This window comes from Haliotis rubra, unplaced genomic scaffold, assembly GCF_003918875.1.
Source record: "Haliotis rubra isolate DU_JTF1 unplaced genomic scaffold, ASM391887v1 Scf144, whole genome shotgun sequence".
Lineage (NCBI taxonomy): Eukaryota > Metazoa > Mollusca > Gastropoda > Lepetellida > Haliotidae > Haliotis > Haliotis rubra.
Genome location: NW_025765381.1, coordinates 1700644 through 1728626, shown reverse-complemented (window position 1 = coordinate 1728626; position 27983 = coordinate 1700644). Strand labels below are relative to the sequence as shown.

Here is a 27983-nt window from a genome sequence, read left to right as displayed (position 1 = left end):
GTTAAAAGATCTCATAATATGTTTAATTCAAAGCATGCTCTCAAGCAGACTGAGGCATAACTGGGGTAATTAATTAATGTACAATGTACAATAGTTTGACTCATCATTTGGTTCAAATATATACTTGTTGATTGTCCTGTTTTCCATGTTGAGCGTGTGTACAACCCAGTACATTACTGTACCAAACATAAACATATCTACATATGCAGTGTGCGTACGAGCAACACGTTATGTTTTTTCAAAACAAAATACCACTGATAATTGCAATGCACCGAATACCCACACCTACAGTAAAACTGTTAGATACACACCAAGCTGGTCTACATAGGAAACAATGTTGAGTGTGTTTATCTTGCAGAGGATGGTGTTCAAGATATTGTAGGAATCCAACACAGAATGACACCTGTATTTATCTGTCATTATCTTGTGCTGTAATTCCGATAATTGGAGGTAAACATCGTGAGCTGCAGACAACCCATGTGTTTTCTTATACAAGACAGTTTCGCTTACCTCCACTTGCAGATGAGCATAATCATAGCACAGCTGATAGGAATTTATAAATACTTTCTGTCTGTTTGATAAAGTTGGCAAGGTTGGTGCCACAAGATAGCTATTGTTGTTTGTGTGAACAAGGGGAAAGATACTGAGATATCTGGTATCTATTTGATCTGAAGATTCCGGACTTGTTTACTCGTGATGCGATTTGGTAGGTATCGATGGCAACATTCTGAGGAGGAGGGTGGTGGTGGCTGGAGAGCTGTGATCTTTTCCATATGTCGTGTTGACACGAAGGAAAAAAGGATTGTTTATTTTTCGCTTACTTTTTCCTGTTGCCTTACAGGTTAGTTATCTTGGACAGAAAACAAGTACTTTTTTAACCTCCAGCTCCTGTATTTGAAAGATGGTGAAATCGTTCCCTTAATAAGTGGACCTGGAATGATAAATGCCATAATCTATCGTGTAAGTGTTGTTTTGTTCAACACTATTTGAATTAAATGTAGGGCTAATTTCTCAAAATGGCTGCCAGTTGAAAGATTGTGTGCTGTTTATGATCATGTTTCTCATTGGACTGTAGCTCATGGGCAGTGTTGAGAGTTGGGATGTTCTGCAGTAAACTCAGCCAATTACTCAGTTACCATATACCTTCAAACATTTGGAGTACAGGTGTACTTTAGTTTAATTGTATTTAGCTCCAGTTATTGTCAAAGAGCAGTGTTATTTGGCAGAGTGGTTATTTAATAATATCATCTCTTAAATATGCCCATTAAAAAATATAATTATCAAAACAAATCTGTGTGTTTTTTCCCCACAAACTACTCCAAAAAGAGTGTAAGCATAATGAATAAACGAACCCACAATCGCTAGTAGTGAGGGGTTTCCAACAGAACAGTTTTTAATGAGTCCAAAACTGGTAGGTTGATTTTGATATCCTGACCACGTGATTCCGTTGGTCGCCTCATACGAGAAGCATGAGTTGCTGAAGATCAATTCTAGCCCCGAACTTTATGAGTTTGTGAGCTAGGTAGAACTCCTTATCAAGTAAGATGTGAACTGATAACCACTTATTTGCCTCTGCATCAATGAGTCATTTGAGAGGTTTATTACTGCATAAAAAAATGGCAAAATGTTAAAATTTAAAATGGTGAGATTATCTCTCTATATGAAATATAAAGCCCTGAAGTTTTGATTTTTGAATGATGAAATAATTTCAATTTTTTGGTTAAAATATTTGGCACACAGCTTTGGCAGTAGATGATGTTGCAAAAACATTTTGTCTCTGGAGTCCATTCAAATATTCCTGAGACGTTCTGTGTTTTTTGTATTATTGTTATCAAAATGGACAATCGGTTCCTTAAGTTTGCTATTGGACGTTTTTCGTATGACTTATTCCTTCTCATCTTGCCAACACAAACCCCGATGTATAGTCATAGAATACCCATGAATCAGTGGGACCACCTCTGTGTATCCATGTTAAAGTTAGAGGGCTGCACCATAAAACCAACATTAGTATGGACTAGTACAAAAGGCCACACACTCATGTATGCTCACTTCTATATAAATGCAATAACCTTGAACAAGATTCAAACTCCATTTCACCTCACCTCATTAATCAGTTACTGTGCACTTTTACCCAGATATATAATCAAACACGGTTTTCATTAACTACAGTTTCGACAACAAGCATCAATACACTTTCATTTCCTAAAGGCATCATATTCCAGTTGATGTTATTGAATTTCATAGCAGCTTTCATTATGTTACATTTCTTGGTGCTAGTTTGAACAGAGAATATTGGGATTTGACCATTTGAACTTTAATAATAAGCAAATGTGGCCGTGGGTCTCTGGTTGATGATGTGTTGATAATAACTTCAGCTGATGTGGATTGATGCTGCATCACACTAACAAGGATAGTGTTTGAAGTCAAATGATCAGACAATAGCGGAGGTTGTGGTGGTGCTTCATCCTTTGTATCCCTTTGTAAAAAACATATATATTATGACCACGTTATTTTATGTGTCTATTTCTATGACAATGCTTCAGTAAGATTTCAACTGGTCCAGTTGCTTACCAGCTGTGGCTTTCATAGTGATGTGATCCATGTAACAGCTGAGTAATTGTTTCACCAGGGTATAGGTGGTGGATGAAATCTCGTGGACACAACTCCAGAAGGTCCTGATGGTGGTGCATAATCCTCAGCTTCTGATATCCCCATTGTTGACCCTGAGGCCAAGGCGTCACCCTACTCTCTGACAGTAAGTTCCCATCTACGATGCTTGAGGTCAAGAAGTCACATTACTCTCTGATTGTAAATCCCCACTTTTACACTTGAGATTAAAATATCATCGTTCTAAGTGATGGCGAAGTCTACAACTATGACCCCCTGAGATCAAGAAGGCTCCACAGTTGATCATTCAGGCCAGAAAGTCCAATTTTGACATTTTTGGTCAAGAAGTCAACCTACTCTCTTACGGTATATCACCAGATTTGACATGTATGACTAGAAATCACCGTATCATTTTGGAACCATTGGGTTAAGGATTCATCTTTTCTCAGTGACGAAGTCACCACCTTTGACCCTTGAGGTCAAGAGGTGAGGTGAGGTGAGGTGAAATTGGGTTTTACGTCGTGCTTGAGAATACTTCGCTCATATGACGACGTGCATGCGTGTGTATGTGTATGTGCGGCTGCTTGTTCTAGCCCAGACTTAAGCTGGTTTTATAGTGCTAGCCCACTGAGATACCATGCCGCAGTGCAGCATGAATACCCCACTCAGACACATTATACTGAATCCGAGCCGACCAGTCCTTGTTGTACCCATTAATGCCGAGCGCCAGGCAGGGACCAACAAATACCATATTTTAACGTCTTTTGGTATGACGCGGTCGGGGATCGAACCCGCGACCTTCCGCCTTCCGGGCGGACGCTCTAACCACGACACCACGGAGGCGGTTATCTTGAGGTCAAGAAGTCACCTTACTCTCTGATTGTTAGTCCATTGTACATCACCATCTTTGACTCTTGAGGCATCACACTTTACTATACTTCAGGAAACGGACCATCATAAGGAACTGAAATACTGTTCAAGTGGAACTTCACTCAAAAAAACACAAAACCTGACATTATGAATATTCAGCATGGTTGCATAAGTATGTGATTTGGTGCTTGTGACTTATTTGTACGGAGCTCAGAAGCTCTTTAATGACATACACCATGTCTTTCACGTTGAGTTAATTGCCTGACATAATTAACATGTAATTGACACAGACGTAATAGATGTGAGTATGTTCACAAATAGAATGTTGAAATTGCTATTTCACAGCTGGTTATGCATTTGTAATTGTGTAAGTGTACAATGGACAAGTGTGTTTCCTGTATACGTCAATATATATCACACGTTGCAAATGTAAAAAGTAGTCAGTAGGCTTCAGTGCCTGAGTGGTCTGAAGAAAGACGATGGACATTTGTGCTTGTTTACAAAAACTAATTGTTGATAACATTCGAAAAAATCAATGATGCTCTGGTTAGATTGCATCCTTCAAAAGAGACAGAAACAGCATAAAACCAAATTAATAAAAATTACTTTTTTTCTGGAAAGTCTTTGTCTTAATGGCCATCTTAGGATATCAGATACATTGCCTGACAATGTTAGTGTGTTATTTTAATTTAACCATGACTGATTACTACATCCTTGACTTCCTGTCTGTAAGTTTATGGAAGGAGATTAGATCTGAATGGCACTTGTTAACACCATGCCCAGCAACATGAAATGCTTCATGAACATGTGTAATAGATATCTTTATGATTTACCTCTTGTCATAAATACGAGTAAAACCCTTCAAGTACAGTTTGTTCTCACATAATTACATTTTTCTAATTAGATTACCTTATCTTCAATGTACTTTATCACAGTGAGAATTCCCCCTGTGGCTCACAGTCTCATCGTATTGTGATACTGTTATTTCTTGGATCTGACATTTTCAGAAATGCTCGACTCTGTTTGCCACTGCTTAGCGTGTGCAGTGGAGGTGATTTGCAGCTATCATCGTGTATCTTAATAGCTAGGCTGCTATCGTTAAGGTGCCAGTGGATGATTTTAAATATGAAGCTGATTTCCCCTATCATTGTGACATTTTCAGAACTGCTTGCACTGCTAATGGTGTGCAATGGAGGTGATTTGCAGCTACCATCGTGTACCTCAAGAGCTTGGTTGCTATCATGAAGATGCCAGTGGATGATTTTAAATATGTCGCTGATTTCTACTATGATGTGAAACATTTGGAAATGGCTTCGTAACAGTGTATCATGTTAACATGTATAGTTTATAAAGAGTTCAATGTAAACAATAAGTGAAAGCGTCCGTTCCCAGTTGGGCGTTGTCTACAATACCGGTTGTGGCCACCACGAGCCCTCAAAACTGCTCTGCACCGTCTCGGCATGGAGTGAATGGGTCTTTGAATTCGACCTTGTGGCATTCTGGCCGATTCCTCTTGCAATGCGTGCGACAGTTGATCTAACGTCTGGGGCGCCGGTTGATGTTCACGTACGCGTCGGCCGAGGTCATCCCACAAATGCTTGATGGGATTGAGGTCTGGGTTGAGGTCTCTGTACCGAATAGCAGTTCAATTGCCCTGAAGGCGCAAAAGATTCCTGCGTGTGGGATAAGTCTCCCCAAATCATTACCTTCCCACCACCACCTTCGGCGACACGATTCTGGGCAAAATTTCCATTTTGACGTCAATAGACACGTACTCTTCCGTCACGACACTGAAGCCGAAAACATGATTCGTCACTGAACCATACACATCGTCAGTTTTCCAGATACTTGAATGGAACGTTATTGCAATACTGGACCCGTCGACGTCGGTGTTATCGTAGCAGCATATTGCCAAAATAGGGATTTTGGCTCGAAGTCCAGCTTGTCATAAACGATTACGAATGGTTGCCGTTGCAGTTGCTGTGACAGTTCGATTCCGCAAATGAAGTACCCGGATGTACCTTTCCTGCGCTGCAGTGTTAATCCGAGGGCTACCACTTCGAGGCCGATGTGGCGTAGAATGTCAAGGCAACAACTGTAGATTGGTACATTCTGACATTTCTCTAACATGTCTGTCAGCATTACGTCATGGCATCTTATGTTTACTGACAAGGTGTTAATCAAATTGTGGACCAGATCCAGGGGGCAGTGTTTGAAGAAATGAATATGTTGTGGTGTTCAGTCACCTTTGGCAAACACATATTTGATTACTGTTCCGTATTATTTCCAAATCTTTCAGGCATGGTTTTCTGTAGCTCACGCACAGACCAATATCACTTTTACAAACGAGGACTCTACTGAAGATCTGATTTTAAGCCTGATCACCTCCAAGGACCCAAACCTATTATCAATCTAAACACTTAAGATATTGTATGAGCAAATTGTGGAAAGATTGAAAGTAAGTATACTTTAGTAAACGTCTAAAATCACTCATTGACTCACTCAGTGTTTTGAAAATAAGAATTATATACATAATAGAACTGCCACTTGGCTCCATACAATACACATACATGTCTTAGAACCAATATCAATAAATACGATATATTATATCACATCTCTGAACATTTTACTTATGGAACAATTTCCCAGTGTGGCCGCAATCGGTGGTCCGTCAAAGCCACTGCAGCTTGAGAGAGGTAGAGTTGTGTCCCTTAGCCCAAGTAGGATCTACTGGGGAGTAAATATTCTGAATCTGTGGTTAGGGTTTTCCTGGCACGTAATGCTTTAACCAGCACTGCTTAAACCAAAATGATACCAAACTCACATATAAGGCACCTTGAAAGATCCGTGTTAGTATTCATCTTCAGCAAACCATATTTAAGAGAGACGTAAGAGGCGACTAACAGATCGTATGGTCAGGCCCGGGGACATGGTTAATGTATGTCATCGTGACCATATTGCATAGATCGGTGTTCATGATGTCAACCACTGGATTGTCTTATCCTGACTCGAATATTTAACGACGGTGTCATATAGCTGGACTATTGCTGAGGATAAACAAACGCAATAAACCCCGAAGTAATAATGTCAACAAACAAGCACAAACATTCGGCTTGAATTCAGCATCAAACCTCCAAACTATTTCACAAACCGTGAAGCATCCCACTGATTAAACCAGCATCAAATTAAACTCACACATTTCCTCAATGTTCCTTCCTTGCTCGCCTACAACCAGAACAATACTGCTTTCCCATGCTGAAACTTGTCTGGAATTGGAATCAATAAATTTAGTCAAAATATACTTCACCTGTTTGTATCGATGTACTTTAAATACAAAGTTCTGCCGCTCCTTTTGTCTGACATGACTGGATAAGTAAGTAATATTGTTAAATTCCTAACTAAGTTATCTATGCATGGAAGCCCAACAATAGGCCTAACATTGTAATCGTATGTGCTGTGGGGTTTCTTATTTAATTCCATTCTGGGAATAACTGTAAGATTACTGATGCAGCCGAAAGCACTAGTCAACCTGAATGCATAAAGACCACGAAAAACCTGGGATAGAGTTATTCTTCAGCAGCCAATGCTTGTAAGAGGCAACTGATGGGGTCGGGTTAGTCTGTGACATGTATGATTTTGACAGAACCAGATAACTGGATTTAACTTTAAAAGAAGTCCCAGTGAGCTGAGAGATTCAGGAAAAAACGGACGTTGTTCAAAACTCGTTTAACAATATTTTCTCAAAGACTAAGTGATAGTTACGCATCGCCTAGTGAGACCGGAGCGTTATGCACAAGGCCTTATTGGACAGTACATGCCTGTACCAAGTCAGTCAAAAGAATTAATCCTTGCGTTTTCAATGTACGACGTTTAAATGATTCATGATATACTATTCATGTCAATCATAAAGGCTAATACGAGTGTAGAAATACACTTTAATCTTTTTACACTTGTTCTCGTGCTTGTACGGGATCGTCTTTGCTGAAGATACATGTTTGAGGACTATTGTCGCCAAAATGGCAACTTCTGGCACTGTACGTTTTAGACGGCGCCCCCTCTATATCAAAGTGAAACTAGAAATTAATAGGTTTGGGCTAACATTTTAATAACTAAGAGATTTACACAAACCTGTCTATACTGTTCGCAAGAGATATATTTCTTTTGGTTGCAATCGGATAAGTCGAGCTGTTTCTCCAACCCTTTCCACTTACACATCTGGGTACAAGTATTTTCTAGTACTTTGCATGGCACGCAGTATACCATGATTGGGTGAGTGATTGTTGCTCTTTGTTGTATCGACCAGTAGTTCTTCATGACGAAACAACATTCCAGGGACAAGAACTCAGTACTTCTGACATTAACACAGTCTTGACTTGAGTAAGTACCTTTGACAAGCCTAAACATTAACGCCGTGTGGTTACTGTCACTTACAACTGTTGGAATAATAGCCAGTCCATGTGTTAACTTGACCCAGGCGCTTGACCCTGATGACTCTTGTGGCCTTGGCAATACCTTTCACCTTCACATATCCGCCGACAGCAGTGTGGATACAACTCCATTCAGTCAGTAGTAAATGTGGTTCCGCTTCTTGGGATCCGACTTATTTATAAACCATCAACAATCGAGGAACATCTACAATAATGTAATTAATGTTTCTTTCACACCATTTTGTTGACAAGAAGTGTGCAGCGCGTGAACTCCTTAGTGTTGATGGTTTATGAAACTCACTCACGCACTCACACACTAACTATGTCACACATGCAGTGGATCAAATACATGTAACACAGCTGAACAGTGTTTAATAGAAGTTAATTTCATAAATATTACTCTAAAAATGATTATTTCAAACCTCTCCTCAATAAAACTGAGGCATAATTTGGGTAGACTAAAGCAGACAAATATTTTCTTTCATATATATCCTTGTTGATTGTCATGTGTGTACAACCCAGTACCAACACTATACCAAACATAAACATATCGACATATGCAGTGTGCGTACGAGCAACATGCTATGTTTATGCTAAACAAATACCTCTTATAATTGCAATGCACCGAATACCCACACTTACAGTAAAACTGTTACACATACGCACCAGGTTGGTCTACATACTAAACAATGTCGAGTGTATTTATCTTGCAGAGGATGGTGTTCAAGATATTGTAGGAATCCAACACAGAATGACACCTGTATTTATCTGTCATTATCTTGTGCTGTAATTCCGATAATTGGAGGTAAACATCTTGAGCTGCAGACAACCCATGTATTTTCTTATACAAGACAGTTTCGCTTTCCTCCTCTTGCCAAAGAGCATAATCATAGCACAGCTGATAGGAATTTACAAATACTTTCTGTCTGTTTGATAAGGTTGGGAAGGCTGGTGCCACAAGATGGCTATTGTTGTTTGTGTGAACAAGGGGAAAGATACTGATGTCTGTGGTATCCATTTGGTCTGAAGATTCCGGACTTGTTTATTTGTGCTGAGAATTGGTATGTATCGATGGCAACATTCTGAGGAGGATGGTGGTGGTGGCTGGAGAGCCGTGATCTCTTCCAAATGTCGTGCTGACATCCCGGAAGGAAAAAAGGATTGTTAATCTTTCGCTTACAATTTTCTTGTTGACTTACAGGTTATTTATGTTAGACTAAAAAAAAACAAATATTTCTTTACAATGCTGAATAAAGTTAACATTACTCCTGCACCTGTATTTGAAAGATGGGGAAATCGTTTTGTTGATAAGTGGCCTTGGAATGATATTAGTCTGTCATACAGACCCTGAAGGAAATATATCCAAGAAAGCTCTCGCAAGTCTAGAAAATGTGGCAAGTCTAGATCTAAAAATGAAGAAAGTCTCAGGGCTCCTTTTCATTATATTTCATTTTTTTTTACTATGGGCTTTTTTCTGTAAAATATATTCATTTCAGAGACTAGTTGTTAGTCTAGTATGATATATGTCTGAATCTATTGTGTATGTGTTTTGTTCAACACCATTTAAATGTAGGGCTAATTTTGGGGCCAGGGCCAGTTGAAAGATTTTGTGCTGTTTCTAAACGTATTTCTCACTGAACTGTAGTTCATGCGCCAGAGAGCATGGTGAGAGTTGGGAAGTTCTGCAGTAAACTCAGCTAATTACTTGTAATTACAACTGTAAATAGTACAGTTGCTACATACGATCAAACATTTGGAGTACTTTGTTTCAATTGTATTTTCGCTCCGGTTATTGTCAAAGAGCAGTGATATTTGACAGAGTGGTTAATTAATAATATCATCTCTTAAATATGTCTGTTTGATAATATGCTCATGGAAACAAAAAAGGAACACATGAAAGTACAAGTGCTCCCTTATTTTCTTCAAAGGTTTCTTCACAAGGCATGTATTGTACTGTGGGTGAACTTATGGGAATGAATAAAGGAACACTTGTACTTTCATGTGTTCCTTTATTCGTTTCCATGAGTATATAATTGTCCCAAAACATCAGCGTGTCATTATTCCACAAACTACTTCCCAAAAAGAGTGAGTGAGTTTAGTTTTACGCCGCACTCAGCAATATTCCAGCTATATGACGGCCGTCTGTAAGTAATTGAGTCTGGACCAGACAATCCAGTGATCAACAAGATGAGCATCGATTTGCGCAATTGGGAATCGATAACATGTGTCAACCACGTCAGCGAGCCTGACCACCCGATCACCTCAGTCGCCTTTTACGACAAGCATGGGTTACTGAAGATCAATGTTCTAACCCGGACCATCACAGGTCTTCCCAAAAAGAAAAACAATAACGTTTCCGTAATGTACAGTGTAAACATAATGAATAAACGCACCTACAATCGCTTGTAGTGACGGGTTTTCAACAGAACGGTGTTTAATGAGACCAGCAATGGTAGGTTGATTTTGATATCCTGACCACGTGATCCCGCTGGTCGCCTCATAAGGGGCATGGGTTGCTGAAGAACAATTCTTACCCGGATCTTCATGGTTTGTGTGCTTGGTAGAACTCCCTATCAAGTAAAATGCGAACTTTGTCCGTTTCATGCGTGATAACGACATCAGTTGTTTCAAATTGCAGACATCGTATTTTTAGGTGCGCCTGATTTGTAAAAATGCTTAATATCTAAAACTAAAAGATCTGTTACTTATAGTTGATGTAAAAAGTATTCAAATACAATCTTGGAGTTATGATTGATTCAACACTCAGCTATGAGCCCCATATCAAGAAAGTCTGCCAGAAAACCTACCTCAGTATCAGAAATATCTTGACTTGACTTGAGTTTGGTTTTACGCCGCTTTTAGCAATATTCCAGCAACATCACGGCGGGGGACACCAGAAATGGGCGTCACACATTGTACCCATGTGGGGATTCGAACCCGGGTCTTCGGCGTGACGGGCCAACGCTTTAACCACTAGGCTACCCCACCGCCCCCAGAAATATCTACCAGATGAAATACATTGATAAGAAAACTGCAGCAACGTTAGTGAAGTCGTGTGTCCTGTCACACCTGGACTGCAGTAACGACGTCAACTTACTCTGATCTTAAGGCACCATCTTTGACACTTGAAGCATCACTCTTTACCATACTCCAGGAAACTGACCACCATAAGTAACTGAAATACTGTTCAAGTGGAGGTGGTGGGGTAATCTAGTGGTTAAAGCATTCGCTCGTCACGCCGAAGACCCGCATTCGATTCCCCATATGAGTACAATGTGTGAAGCCCATTTCTGGTGTTCCCCGCCGTGATATTGCTAGAATATTGATAAAAGCGGCGTAAAACTGAACTCACTCACTGTTCAAGTGGAATGACACTTAAAATGTACCGAAATCTGACATTATGTAGAATATTCAGCATGGTTGCATAAGGATGTGATCTGGTGCTCGTGACCTATTTGTACGGAGATCAAAAGCTCTTTAATGACACACACCACGTCTGTTCCATTGAGTTAATTGTCTGACATAATTAACATGTTATTAGCAACACAGTGATAAATGTGAATATGTTCACAAATAGAATGTTGAAATTGGTATTTCACAGCTGGTTATGCATTTGTAATTGTTCAAATGTATTGCCCAAGTTCCTGTTTACATCAATATATATCTCACGTTGCAAATGTAAAAAATAGTCAGTTGACTGCAGTGCCTGATTATATTTTCAAAAGATGCCAGTATTAGACCTTGCTTTAGCCTTATTGTTTGTGTGTTCTGAAGAAGATGGACATTTGTGCTTGTTAACAAAGAATGATTGTTGATAACATTAGAAAAATTCAATGATGCTCTGTTTAGATTGCATCCTTCAAAAGAGACAGAAATGGCATAAAACCAAATTAATAATAAAACAAATTTCTGGAAAATCTTTGTCTTTATTGCCATCTGAGGATAATTTAACCATGATTGATTACTACACACATCCTTGACTTCCTGTCTGTAAGTTTATGGAAGCAGATTTGATCTGAATGGTACTTGTTAACACCATGCCCAGCAACATGAAATGATTCATGAAGCTACCAACATGTGTAATAGATATCTTTATGATATACCTCTTGTCATAAATACTGAGTAAAACCCTTCAAGTACAGTTTGTTCTCACATAATTACATTTTTTTAGAATTAGATTACCTTATCTTTAATGTACTTTATCACAGTGAGAATTCCCCCTGTGGCTCACAGTCTCATCGTATTGTGATACTGATATTTCTTGGAGATGACATTATGCTTATCGTTTGCAGTGGAGGTGATTTGCAGCTATTTGTTCGCCCAAGTTAGTGGAGAAATCAATCTTCGGTGTAACCATATATATTTACATAACATTTAGTGAGTTTTTTAAGTGAGTCTGAACTTTTGATGGGAAGTATATTAGTATAAAGGATCAAATGTCTGTTTATAGGTACAGCATATACAAAGTGCAATAAGTGAAGACAGCCATTCCCAGTTGTCTTCGATGTCTGTTGTGGCCACCATGAACCCTCAAAACTGCTCTGCACAGTCTCGGCATGGACTGAATAAGTCTTTGAATTCGACCTTGTGGACTTCTGGAACGTAAACGTGCATTAAAGTTTCCGACGTGTTGGGGGCATTCGTTCCATGTACACAAACCAGCATAATAACGGCAAAATTATAACAATCAAACAACATTTTGAAAAATAATTGAATTTTTTAATACATCAATAATACCTATGTGTTTCTGTTTTGGGGACACTATATATATATATACACACACACGCTATATATGTGTGTGTGTGTGTGTGTGTGTATATAGTGTTATACATATACAACTGATCGGTATAAAACCTTCTGACAATGTAACTGTAGTGGAAGGATTTCTTTGTTTTAAATGTCAAAGGACTATTGAGGGATTATTTGACTTCTATCAGCTCATTTCTCGTTTGAAAGTCAATACACAGGTTATGTCTGGAAGTGACTTCAAAGAAGGAAAAGACTTCAAAGAAACTTGAAAGAAACAAAGAACCGAATATGACAAGCATTGCCAAGTGAAGGTGGAAAAATGAAACAAAGAACCATATATGACAAGCATTGCCAAGTGAAGGTGGAACAATGAAACAAAGAACCATATATGACAAGCATTGCCAAATGAAGGTGGAACAATGAAACAAAGAACCATATATGACAAGCATTGCCAAATGAAGGTGGAACAATGAAACAAAGAACCATTTATGACAAGCATTGCCAAATGAAGGTGGAACAATGAAACAAAGAACCATATATGACAAGCATTGCCAAGTGAAGGTGGAACAATGAAACAAAGAACCATATATGACAAGCATTGCCAAATGAAGGTGGAACAATGAAACAAAGAACCATATATGACAAGCATTGCCAAGTGAAGGTGGAAAAATGAAACAAAGAACCATATATGACAAGCATTGCCAAGTGAAGGTGGAACAATGTAACAAAGAACCATATATGACAAGCATTGCCAAGTGGTGGAACAATGAAACAAAGAACCATATATGACAAGCATTGCCAAGTGAAGGTGGAAGGTGGCATTGCCAATGAAGGTGGAACAAAGAAACAAAGATGACCATTGCCAATATGAACAATGAAACAAAAGACATATGCCAAGTGAAGGTGGAACAATTGACAAGCATTGTGAAGGTGGAACAATGAAACAAAGAACCATATATGACAAGCATTGCCAAATGAAGGTGGAACAATGAAACAAAGAACCATATATGACAAGCATTGACAAGCATTGCCAAGTGAAGGTGGAACAATGAAACAAAGAACCATATATGACAAGCATTGCCAAAGTGAAGGTGGAACAATGAAACAAAGAACCATATATGACAAGCATTGCCAAGTGAAGGTGGAACAATGAAACAAAGAACCATATATGACAAGCATTGCCAAATGAAGGTGGAACAATGAAACAAAGAACCATATATGACAAGCATTGCCAAATGAAGGTGGAACAATGAAACAAAGAACCATTTATGACAAGCATTGCCAAATGAAGGTGGAACAATGTGTGGTGCAGTTAGGAATACGTCAATGCATCCTGCTGTGGCTGGCTGAAACATGCTGATGCAGCGTAAAGAATTGTTCGCAATCCCTCCGAGTCACTCCATGTTTCTTCGTGTATTCCAGGGCAATGGCCAGCTCAGTTGTGAAAAGCCAGATAATTATTTTTGCATTACTGCATCCGTTTCATGTTACAAAGTACACTAATATATGTGTCTTTTTCTCACATTTGCAGAGCTAAGATCAATATTACTCCTTGATATGTACAGACAGATATGTTATTGACATTGACTGGGGACTCTTGTGATGATAATCCCTGGACTTTAATGTTTGTGGGATCCATCAGTGAGTCTGGACTGGAGTGTGATGTCATGGTGGAACTCGTGATATTAGATGAAGATGTCAGTGACAGGTACTTTACATAGATCTGTCAAAGATGAATTCCAAAGTGAAGACATCACTGAATGGTTGAAGTGGACATTGTATACATGAAGTGAAGACATCACAGATTAGTTAAAGTGGACAAAATGTATGTAACATGAAGTGAAGATATCACTGATTGGTTGAAGAGGACATTGTTTACATCAAGTGAAGACATCACAAATTGGTTGAAGAGGACAAAGTATATGTAACATGAAGTGAAGACGTTTCAGATTGGTTGACAACATGCTGACATAAAATATTTATATCAAGACATAAATGATTGGTTCGAGATGACAGTCAGGATATCAAATGAAAAGAGGTTCCAGGAATTTCCTCAAAAGATCCAGTGGTAATCATCAGTAGTTTTGTTTGAGAAGTCACTTTGATCATGTCATCAGTTAAGAATGTAGTAGTCATAGTAACAGTGACATGGCGTGGTCATGGTAACAGTAACAGATATCAGACATAGATTAATAGTGTTTTTCAAGGCAACAAATGTAGATAACAGGAGTGGTACATTCTGACATTTCCCTAATATGTCTGTTAGCATTATGTCATGATACCTAATATTTACTAACAACGTGATATCAAATTGTGGACCAGATCCAGGGGGCACTGCTTGAAGAAATGAGTATCTTTTGGTCCTCAGTCACCTTTGGCAAACACATATTTGATTACTGTTCCGTAGAATTTCCAGTTCTTTCAGGCACGGGGTTCTGTAGCTCACGCACAGCCCTGTGTCAGTTGATCACACTGAGCAATGTCCCGGCTTAGGGGATGGCCATAAACACACAGTGGAGCCTTTACAAACGAAGACTCTACTGAAAATCTACTTGGCTCCATACAATACACATACATCTCTTAGAGTTAATATCAGTAAATATGATATATCACACCACATCTCTGAAGAATTTACTTATGGAACAATTTCCATGTGACCGCATGATCCATCAAACAAAGGCACTGCAGCTTGTGAGAGACAGGGTAGTGTCCATTAGCCAAGGTAGGATATACTGTTGAGTAAATATCCTGAATCTGCTTAGGGTTTTCCTGACACGTAAGACTGACAGATATCACTATCACCAAATCCATAACAACTGAAAAACAATACTGTTTAACCAAAATGATTATAGCAAACTCAAATGTAAGGAAGCTTAAAAGATCCGTGTCAGAATTTATCTCCAGTGAACCATACTTAAGAGAGACGTAAGAGGCGACTAACGGATCGTAAGGTCAGACTCGGGGACTTAATGTATGTCATCGTGACCTTATTGCATAGATCGGTGTTCATGATGTCAACCACTGGATTGTCTTATCCTGACTCGAATATTAACGACGGTGTCATACAGCTGGACTATTGCTGAGGATAAAAAAAACACACACAAAAAACCCGAAGCAATAGTGTCAACAAACAAGCAAACACATTCGGTCGAATTCAGCATCAAACTCCTTCACAAACCGTGAAGCATCCCACTGATTAAACCAGCATCAAATTAAACTCACACATTTCCTCAATGTTCCTTCCTTGCCCGACTACTACCAGAAACCTGTTTGTAATTGGAATCAATAAGTTCGCTCAGAATATACTCGAGCTGTCATTCCTCATGATGTTTGTATCGATGTACTTTAAAGACAAACTGCTGCCTCTGCTATTGAACATGTCTGGATAAGTAAGTAATATACGGTATTTAAATTCCTAACTAAGTTATCTATGCATGGAAGCCCAACAATAGGCCTAACATTGTAATCGTATGTGCTGTGGGGTTTCTTATTTAATTCCATTCTGGGAATAACTGCAAGATTACTGATGCAGCCGAAAGCACTAGTCAACCTGAATGCATAAAGACCACGAAAAACCTGGGATAGAGTTATTCTTCAGCAGCCAATGCTTGTAAGAGGCAACTGATGGGGACCGGTTAGTCTGTGACAGATTTTGACAGAACCAGATAACTCCATTTAAATTTATAAGAAGTCCCAGTGTGTTGAGAGATTCAGGAAAAACATACGTTGTTCAAAACTCGTTTAACTATATTTTCTCAAAGACCAAGTGGCAGTTCGTATCGCCTAGTGCCACCAGAGTATCACACGGAGAGTCCTTATTTGACAGTAAATGCCGGTACCAGGTCAGTCAAAAGAAGTAATCCTTGTGTTCTACCATGAAGCCTTAATCATATTAAACATGGAGCACTGTCTGCCATGAGTGATTGAATATGTTGCTATCCCAGTCGGACAAAGACATAGGTAATGAATTATGTATATTTGCTAAATAAAATACATGTAGAGTTTTCCAAGCAGTCTAAGACAGATATAGCTAAATTTGCCTGTTGAAGATTATGGATGGCCCACAATATTTCACACAGATGCTACAGCATTAGGTCCATCATCACTAGCTTCTGGTCTGAACCTGTGATTGCTTATTAGAAACTGACAAAGACAATTTCTTACCCATGGCGAAGATGTTGGTCCAGTCAGCCATAACAGTTGGATACCTTTACTCTGTAACCTGGCCCCTGAAGTGAGTTGATTTAACCAGCACAAGACAATAGACCATGAACCTGAGTATAATCTACACTTGCATCGTTTAGGGACTCTTCGAAAGGGAAAATTATGTGAGTCAGGGACTGTTAGACTGACTACGTTCCTTCATACCTTAGTACTATAGAATTTTGAATGCATGAATGACAGCTTGTAACAGTTCAGGAAAAAGTAATCAACCAGAAGTGACACAAACGAAATTCTGAAAGTGTTATTAATCTGACATGTAAATCACTTGCATGATATTTTTGAATTTGAAACGATAAAACACAAACATTCAACATCCCTGATTCAAGATTAAATTATATAGTACTCCGGCGTCTGGTGGATGGAGCCTCTGCCAGAACAACTAAAGCTGGTTGGTTCGATGCTCAGTGGCGTCATACCAAAGGTGGTTTAAACTAGAGTTTATTTTATCCTATGTGGTGCTCGGTGGGGGGAAACAAAGACTGGTTGGCTCAGAGTCAGTTCCCAGGTCAAACTGCTGATGCTTTGACAGTAAATGCTTGTACCAGCTGAGTCAAAAGAATTAATCCTTGCGTTTTCAATGTACGACGTTTAAATGATTCATGATATACTATCTATGTCAATCCTAAAGCCTAATACGAGTGTAGAAATACACTTTAATTCCTTTTAGGTTTGTTCTCGTGCTTATACGGGATCGTCTTTGCTGAAGATACATGTTTGAGGACTTTTGTCGCCAAAATGGCAACTTCTGGCACTGTACGTTTTAGACGGCGCCCCTCTATATCAAAGTGAAAATAGAAATTCATAGGTTTGGGCTAACCTTTTAATAACTAAGCCATTTTACACAAACTTGTCAAACTGCTGCTTCCTATGTCAGTAGACTTGGACGATAAAACCGCCATATCTTACGTTGGGACTATAATCAGAAAATCAGTAATTCAGTAATTCTGACGGCGACGTTCAATTCCATTTCACCTCACCAGCTCACCAAAATAGAGGCTAGGACCCAGTCATTCGCTGAATTTTCAATGTACAAACTGATTCATGATACACTGTGAGAGTAAATACTAAAGCCTGATATGAGGGTAGAAATACACTTTAATTCCTTTCACATATGTTCTCGTGTTTGTTGAAGATACATGTTGGAGGACTATTCTCGCCAAAATGGCAACTTTCTGGCACTGTGCGTTCTAGACGGCACCCCTCTATATCAAAGTGAGAATACAAATTTGTCGGTTTGGGCTAACCGTGCATAAATAACTAAGCGATTTACACAAACTTGTCTATACTGTTCGCCAGGTATAGAATTCTTTTGGTTGCAATCGGATAAGTCGAGCTGCTTCTCCGACCCTAGAACTACTTACACATCTGTGTACTAGTATTTTCTAGCGATATGCATAGCACGCAGTATACCATAATTGGGTGAGTGATTTTTGCTCTTTGTTGTACCGACCCGCTAGTAGGTCTTCATGACAAAACAACATTCCAGGGACAAGAGCCCAGTACTTCTGACATTAACACAGTCTTGCCTTGTGTAAGTACCTTTGACAAGCCTAAACATTAACGCCGTGTGGTTACTATCTATTACAACTGTTGGAATGGCATTCGAGGGGATAAACAGTAGCCAGTCCATTTGTTAACTAGTGTCCGTGACTTTGGAGCTTGACCCTGATGACTCTTGTGGCCTTGGCAATACCTTACACCTTCACATATCCCGCCGACAGCAGTGTGGATACAACACCACTCAGACAGTCCTAAATGTGGTTCCGCTACTTGCGATCCGACTTATTCATACACCATCAACAATCCAGGAACATCTGCGACAATGTAATTAGTGCTTCTAACACATTATTTTGGTGACAACTGTCTGCCATATGATAAAACCACCACCAGACAGGAATACCGATGTCACTTGCATGGCTGATTCTTTGCAGAAAACAGAAGACAAAATGTGTCTGTGCCAAGCCAGATGCCTCCGTCTGTTCCACATGGCATGTGAGCTATAATGGGCACTGAGTGGTTTCTTTCGTGGGCTATATGCTGCCCTGATAAAGGAAATAGTATTCTTCATGATACCTCTTTGGCTATGCATGAATGCTGTTATGTCAGAAAGTCCAAAATGTGGAATTGGATGACAAGAGCCTCTGGAGATGTCGGCTATTTGTACTTCTTCCAGTGTATTTACTGTGATCAGTGTTGAGATAATCGTCTTGTTACAAGTTCCAGAAAACGACTTGTCTACCAATTTATTATGGATTTTGGTTAAACTGACAAAAGCCAACATATTTGCTATATTTAATGTTCTCAAAACACATGTGCTCCTGTGTCGAATACTGGTTTGTATATGCCGATCTTGATAATTTTTCAGGTATATGACTGTTGTCTATAAATAAGCGTGTCTGGAGCACATAAACCAGTGGTCCTCGCTGTATGCTGTTTCGTTCTATAGGTGAAATTGACCAAGCTGCACAGCCTTTTGAAACTGATCATTCACCTTCCCGAGACGTGCGTGTCCACAAGCTTATATCACAGTGTAAAATTAGACCGCCATATAAGCTTGTGGACACGCTTTCCTTGGGATTATGGTACACTCTAAGCGTCTTATGACAAGCATAGTCCGCAGGGGTTATTAGGGAGTTTGTTGAAGACCGCAGTGTGTGGCTCGACACAATAGATCTGTCAGTGGTCCTGGGATTTAACTGAGCGGTCAACGTCAAACGCGCAAAATAAGACTTTTTACGCATCAAGTGACACATCGTGGTATACATGAAATAATATTCAAAACATCATTAAACTCAGCTTATTCCAAATTTCATCAAAAATATATGTGTGAGGCTCTAAGGCGCCTTCATCGGTTATCGCTTCAGGTGACTCCAGAGAAGGCTGTGTGGACAAATGAGAGGGATATGCTGTACAATTGTCTGAGAGGCCAACCTGCGAAGCAAAGGAATAGCATCCAAGTACAAGATCCGGGTTAAACGAGGTTGAATGATCGAAATTTGTGTCTTTCCCAATAATTCGTTTCGGAAGCTGTTAGTAATCGTTACTTCTTACTATATATCCATACTGAACCGTAACCCTTGATATACTACTCACTAAAACTTAAAGAACAGCCGATTCTTTACGTTACTACAGTAAATCTATCAGGGTATGATGGGCACAGTAGTCGGATCGTTATTTGGAGTATCGAGTGTACTTTCCCATCTTTAGAATGGTATATATTTGCTTGCTGAATCTTACATCCAGAGCGTCATATTATTTTCCAGATTGTAACATTCATAGGGTTAGTGCACAGCATTATTTGAATAACCCTAACCTCGTCCTTGGTACCGCACAGCTAATAATAACGCGCTACCTCGTTATAGGGAGCCGGAAGTAGTAGGATGTAGACAAGTAACATATGTATTGTTGCCGAGGCTGTTTTGCTGTGACATTGTGATTATTGACTACCCACGATATCTCCATCTCCAGACATGACTTGTCGTTATAATTAATAAGGAGTCTATTTGTCTGTTGTTGTTTTTTGTTTGTTTGTTTGTTTGTGTGTTTGTTTGTTTGTTTTTGTTGTTATTTTTGTTTGTTTGATTGATTGTTTGTTTGTTTTTTGTTTGTTTTTTGTTGTTGTTGTGTTTTTTGTTTGTTTGTTTGTTTTGTTTGTTTTGTTTTGTTTTGTTTTGTTTTGTTTTGTTTTGTTTTGTTTTGTTTTTGTTTTGTTTTGTTTTGTTTTGTTTTTTTGGGGTGTGTGTGTGTTTCCCTTGGGCGCGCCAGGTTGCTGTGATTGTGGGTTCGAATCACAGAGTGTACTTGGTTTCTCGGTTGTCAGCACCGTGCCCCTTTGCTTTGGTCCGACTAAGTGGATCATGTCTATAAACTGCATCGCTTCAGGTTTTCTCCCCCAACAAACTGGGACGCCCAGACAGGACGTAAATACTGAAAGCATCGTTAAACTCACTCACACGATTCAAATGACATGCTAAACATTGCCATAAAATCAAATTGCGCTTGTAGCAAGAATGTGTCTCGTGGCTTCTAGCTTCATTGTAGATATCAGTAACTTTTTTTTCCGGTATCAATGAAATGAGAATTGAAAATAATATTTGTAATATGTTTCAGTGTTAAAGTATTTTAAAAATTACAACACATGTCTAAAGAAAGAAAAAGCAGTTTTTATCCCGCTAGGTGCCTGGAAATTCCATTTCTGTAAAAGTGGTGCTCGTGAAACCCCCAAAATGGTTATAACTGAATGCACACATATGGGAATCGAGCACGACTTTTTGGCTTAACTAGCTACCGTTTGACTTCTTAGTGTGATTATCGTAGAAGTAAACGGGAGTGACCCCGTGCTTAAAGGTCAAGGGTCATAGCTTGATCAAAACTCAAAATATAGAAAAGAACCCCAAACTGTATGTTAGACCGCACATCATAAATTATATATGGTAACGGAACCAGATTGGAATTCTGTGAGATAGTAACTTTGAGTTCCCTTGTCTTTGCAATTTCAGAGAAGGTGGCAACAATTGTGAAACGTACAGGCCAGAAAACCGGACCATCGACGTCACGCCACAAAAATACTCTTTTCACCATGAGTGTCAGAGATATAAAGGGGGTCAGGGCTGACGACTCCGCTCAACAACTGCAAAGACAGCTTAGCAATTAGGCCCACCATCGACACATGACCGTGAGGACCACGTCTCAACGCTATTATACGTTGCTGATGACAATTTGAATCTTCGATACTAAATAAAGGGAACATTGTATGGTTTCCACTCATTAGTGAGGGAAGCAAAGGCTTCCTTAGTCGCTGTCAATAAAACTAATAACTTGTCCCACAAGCGCATGTCCCAATACAGACCCATTCGACGCAAGACTGACCTAAAGTTCAAGGACAACATGTTTCCATGCGTCAAGGACGGGTCAGTCAGATCCCATACTACAGAATTTGTACCTAATCGGAATTTCATTTAAGGAACAAAGGAATATTATAGAGCCGACTGCTCTTCATACGCAAGCTTTTACAGAAGTGTTCTCCGATTCCATTATGGTTTGACACACAAATATAAGGGACCATACCGAAATATGATCTATTAAATGTGGTCCTCTGTGAATAGTTAAGTAGGCGATGTCCATTACGCTATTGTAATCTCGCGGCTTAATGATACGGCGAGGATAAATCCGCGAGGAACTCCATTAAGTTATTTACTGCGCCTGACAATAATAAACTAACAAAGAAACCATTGCTAAAGCAAATTGAATAAAAAATGGTCTCCATTCTTAGTGACTCAATACGGTATGACCAATGTGCGTTTGTTAGATCGTTTTTGAAAGAATGAATACTGAATGGTAAGTCAGCTGGGTATTTTTTGAGAACTATATATTTACGTTCTATCATTTTATTGTAAGTTCGATGACCGGTCTTATACCACTTGGGTAAAACCAATCAGTGCGGAAATGATGCTGATAAACATAGATATATAACTATGGTGAATCTTGGTTTCGAACCCACGATCATAGGTTTCTTGCATGCCTGAAGGAGGCATAGCAATGGTGCAGAAGTGTGCAGCTAACACGAGCTCACACGTACCTGCATTGTTCAAAGGGCTGTAACTGGGGCAAATTCGAACACATTATTAGCAGATTTAGGTTTGACTAAAGGATGTGATTTGGAATACCCTGTGGACCAATCATGTTTCTTTCCGCCATACATTTACTGAAGTTATGGCCAGTGTTTCAATGTGCAGGTTACGATTTCCATAGCCTCAGAATTTCAGTTTATGGCAGCTTGCGTGGAAGTAAAACCCACTTGTGACACTGGTCCTAAACGTTCAACACTCTGGGATCCGGACAAAGGTTAAGTGCATCCTACGCCGTCTAAGGTAGACAACTCCGGGCAGCCAGTTGTGGCGATCGATATGTGTTTGATTAGTTATGGAGGTGAGGTGAAATTGGGTTTAACGTCGTGCTCGAGAATATTTCGCTCATATGACGTCGTGCATGCGTGTGTATGTGCATCCGCAGCTGCTTGTACTATCCCAGACTTAAGCTGGTTTTATAGTGCTAGCCCACTGAGATACCATGCCGCAGTGAAGCATGAATATCCCACTCAGACACATTATACTGACTCCGAGCCGACCAGTCCTTGTTGTACCCATTAATGCCGAGCGCCAGGCAGGGACCAACAAGTACCATATTTTAACGTCTTTTGGTATGACGCTGTCCGGATCGAATCCGCGACCTTCCGCACTCCGGGCGGACGCACTAACCACTACACCACGGAGGCGGTCAGATTGCTATGGGCAGCGACAGAGGATGGTTTCACACTCTTCAGGGAATCCAACCCGTAACGAGTGAACACATTATCCACCGTGTCCCCTATGGTGATAGAAAAAGAAAAATCTATGGATGACACAAACATACTCTGGAATCTGTTCAGTGCAGTCTAAACCTGTATTCAGCTCTAGCTTCTGAATACAGGTAATTCCATCGGTACCATTCTGACATGCATACTGATACAAACTGGAACCAGTAAATATCTCCAGAATTCCCGGCTGACATTAAACACCTATTCCACCTACAGATCACCTTCTATCCTCACAGCATCAAGCATAGTTCCCCCAAATAACATTCCTCGCGTTCATGCATATGGTCTATGGAACAAATGCGATTTGGTCAAGTTACGCAATCCTTAGAGGTCAACAACGTTACCGGATATGACGTCATGGGCGGATCCGGCGTCGGTTGATCTGCCATTGAAACCGCGACATTTATAAGAAAGCTGTGGTTCTTGGACCTATTAAAAGGACATGTTCTTGTGAAAAATGCTATCCTGTTTACGTAGATCGGAGCGTCATGTGGTGTCCAGGTGTGCACGTGTCGGTGATATTGTTGATAACAATGAGTCCCTGCTGTGGAACATGCTTCGGTAGGTCTACGCTGATGTTCACATTTACACAAATAGATTGCTCTGGCACTTTGCACAGACGGAAACTCGTCTCGATGATACAGCGGCTACCTTGCCATATGAGACCACGTCAAATTCACATGTGTTATGTGAAACTTGATCCTTGTGTGGAAAACTCATTAAGTTCGTTTATTAATTAATCTTTTTTTTTTTTTAGGAAACATTCATACATTATCACCAACCAAATATTACCTTGAGGCCTTTGCAAAGAAAGCAAAACAAAAACCTAAAAAAAAACCACAACACAAATTATGAATGAAACACACAAAAAAGAACAAAAGACTCACTGAATCTGAAACAAATACGTTTGGCACTCCAGTGTATGAGACAAAAACATTTGTAGAAAATGTTATAAAATCTGTATTTGATAATAGAAAAATTTGTTTTTGAAAATAGAAAGTAAACTTTCAATTTTATCAGCTTCAGCATTCAGTGAGATGAAAGAATTTGTTTAGAGATTAAATTGAAAAATTGCACTGAATATTTCATCCGAAGATTATGCATTTGTTGAAGAATAATAGAAAATCATACATTGCCTATATCAATATTTCAAACTATAATCTGTATTTTCAGAAAGAAAGTCTTTGAATACTTGATTTCCGTGCTAACGCTATGCAGAGTGAGTTCAGTTTTACGCCGCTTTTAGCAATATTCCAGCAATATCACGGCGGGGGACGCCATAAATGTACTTCACACATTGTACCCACATGGGGAATCGAACCCCGCTCTTCGGAGCGACGAGCGAACGCTGTAACTACTAGGCTACCACACCGCCCCCAGAATGACATGAACTCTGCTGACACTTCAAAAACTAAATGAAAAAAAATATATATATACTTAACGTCTATAATGCAATATTATCAAGACGTGAGTGGAACACAATAAACAATAACGGTATTGTCCAACTGTGTACGCGGTCACTGAACATTCATCTGTCGGGGAAATTATTTACCCGGCGAGGGGCTATCTGGACCTCTTTCAGCTTGTCGCATTTATCTCAGTAACAGGCTAACGCCAAGTCTTTAAAAATATATATTATGATGAAAACAAACAACTTCTTTTAAACCGGAAAGGAACCCCTTTGAGAAGTAAGATCCTTGAAAACCTAGACTTGCTACATTCCGGACTAAAGCTTGGCGATGAAGGACGAGAAAACATTACGGTGCAGGGACAGACTAATTTGATTGAGTCCACATGTGGAAAACGGATATTAAAAGAAAACCAAATGTAAATCTCATTGGATTAGAGAAGCTGATGAAAACTGACAGTCTACAATTCTGTTCCCAGGAAACCCGTCCAGATTGTCAGACGGGCAGACGACATTCAATTGAACCAATCAGCGTCAAAGCTGACGACAAGTTCCGGTTCCGTTGATGCGATCGAGCCTGACATAAAAAATCTGGCTACGAAATTATCGACAACGGTTGTCACTACTCTGCCGTGTTCAATGACATATTGTCACATTTATTACCGTAGAAGCCCTACTAAATAACGGCCCCCGCCCCCGCATGCTTATTTCCAGACAAATCATGGAGGTCAATGCCCAACGGCTAATGTTTATGTGAGCTGTCATTTAAGGCTTTGTTGTGAACGGCGGACTCCAATTTGTTGTGGCAGCTTGTGATTGGTCAGATGAACGAAGACCAGCAACCGTTTGACCACCGTGGAGTCCCAGGAATACAACGTCAGCTTGGGTTAGTATGTTTTGCGTGTGCAAGAAGTTTTGACGTTCCAGCACACCGTTGTGTATGTTGTTGATAGTACTGTCTGCTTAGACCGCTATGTCGACAAATAAGGCTAGAGCAATATCATCTTGCAAATTGGTAAACAACAGTTGTCTGAGCACAAGAAAAAGTCGTCAGCGTGTTGTTGTAAGCAGATGTGGTGGTTACACTGGTGTCAAAATAGTAGTCTCAGAGTCAACAAGCGGTTTGCGGTAGGGCGCAGGTTTGGGGTACATTTAGGTGCATAGTTTCGTGCATGTTCATGCCAAACAGTTCTGCGAAAAGCTGTGTAAATTTGGTTTAATAGTTATAGATCTTTGGGGTTATTGTCATATTGTTATAGAGTTGCTACAATAGTAATGGTAGTAGTAGTAGTAGTTGCAGAGGTAGTACTAGTAGTAATGGTAGTAGTCTCAGTAGTAGTCTCAGCAGGGGCAGTGGTAGAAGCAGTAGTAGTAGTTAGTGAGTGAGTATAGTTTTACGCTGCTTTTAGCAATATTCCAGCAATATCATGGCGGGGACACCAGAAATGGGCTTCACACATTGAACCCGAGTCTTCGGCGTGACGAGTGAACGCTTTAACCACTAGGCTACCCCACCTCCCTCAGTAGTAGTAGTAATAGCAGCAGCAGCAGTAGTAGTAGTAGTAGTAGTAGTAGTAGTAGTAGTAGTAGTAGTAGTAGCACCAGCACCAGTAGTAGTTGTTGTTGAAGGGGTGTCATCAGCAGTATTAACTGCTAAAGAACAAGCGTGACAATTTTATACATACAATAATTTTCTATTCGAACTATACACGAGTGCAGTGGCTCGCGATAGAGCACTCACCCTGACAAAAATATTTTTCAGAGAGCTACACTGAATAATAACATCCACTATGGTGCAGTACGCTTTACAGTGCAGTCCCTCGTGAATCTCATCTCTTGATCAAATTATGTGACTGCCATCTGGTCGTGTAGGAGATGCATGTACATGGAAGAATAAAGAAATAGTAATTGCCGATTCAGCAAAATCATATTTGTATTATTAATTCATTTTGAAAAGAGTCATTGACACCCTAAGTTCTTTCAAGTTGTCTCCATCGAGACAAAATGTACCGAACATTGTGGGGGTAACGTTTCACATAATAGTTGGAACGGAGTGTTGAAATTCTGATCACTTGCCAGAACAGTTCCCCGACGCCACATAAAAGCACATGAAAAGCAATTTGACACACCCCAGCGTCACATCCCTAAAACCCCCAAAGAAATTAATTGAAAATGATACAACCGGCGATAAGGCCGCGATATGAAGTAACAGCGCTGAAGAATCAGCCAGAGCGATGGTGACTCACCCTCCACCGTGTCCAGCTCTCTCCAACTATCAGACAATTCCACTTTCTTGTACCATCGATCCTGTGCTCATCCTTCTCTAGTCTTGCCTAGAAGCACATTTTCCAATTGCACGTACATCTGTTTATTAAATAACTACTTTGATCGTACACCGAAGCCATCAATTAAGAGAATTACGTTGACATGTGTCCACACTACGATCATGGGTTTCACTTTTGGGTTTCACTTTGGCTGCCGTAACGAAGAGTGCAAAGAAACAGGCAAATATTTAAAAATGATTTAATCTAATTTAATCTCGGGAGGTTATCGTGCATTATTACTGTGAGTCAGGGTGCAGTTCGACAAAGCGTCCTCCCAATCCGGTTTTCCTGTCCTACATTTCATGTGAAATGACAAGAATTAATTGATTAGGTTCTCAATCATTGCGTTACTAGACGCAACCACCAAGATGCTGAATTCTATCAACAGTGCTCGTCCACACAAATGATCAAAAATAGACTTCGTTTGGCCCTGGTTTCCGACAATCTTGGCCTGGGCTATATTCGGTGCTCTTTGGCGAGGTCTTTTCAATTTCTCCAATCAACGACTGCGTTCCGGCTTATATTCTCAGTAAATCTTGTCTAACCCTCTCCGTCGCCGGTGATTCGTTCCTGAAATAGTCCTCTTTGACAAGTGCAGCTTCATGGTATTTCAGGGACGGATTTGTCGAACGTCGACCCACAGTTGAAAAAGAATGCATGCAGAGGTCGACGTCGGAGGAGGGTCCAAATTCACTGTGGCATTAAGGACAAATTGGAGCGCGTTGAATACCAATAATGAACGCCATGTGACGAGTTCAGATTCCACAGGGACTCATTCGGATTACTTTCAGCTATTCCCAATCACACTGTTATCAGTCTATTCCCTTTCATTTTCATTATGTGGGATCATACGCACAGTTATTGTTCTCCACGATGTTGGTAATGGACACTGTGACAACTGCAGGGTTGATAGAGCTATAGACACTAGACGCCATCTTGTAGATAAATCTGTAATCCGTCCGTATTGTTTCCGCAGAAACTTCCAGTGCTGGTGCAGCATAGACCCGGCACGACACGCC

The 27983-nt window shown here is 39.9% G+C and overlaps 1 long non-coding RNA gene across 1 annotated transcript; it reads left to right on the top strand.

The window, feature by feature from the left end:
* Positions 1–19755: 19755 nt before the first annotated feature.
* Positions 19756–22138, top strand: LOC124269318. The gene is made up of 2 exons (XR_006896488.1): positions 19756–19857; positions 21377–22138. It is a non-coding gene; the product is annotated as an uncharacterized LOC124269318 (long non-coding RNA).
* The last annotated feature ends 5845 nt before the right edge of the window (positions 22139–27983 follow it).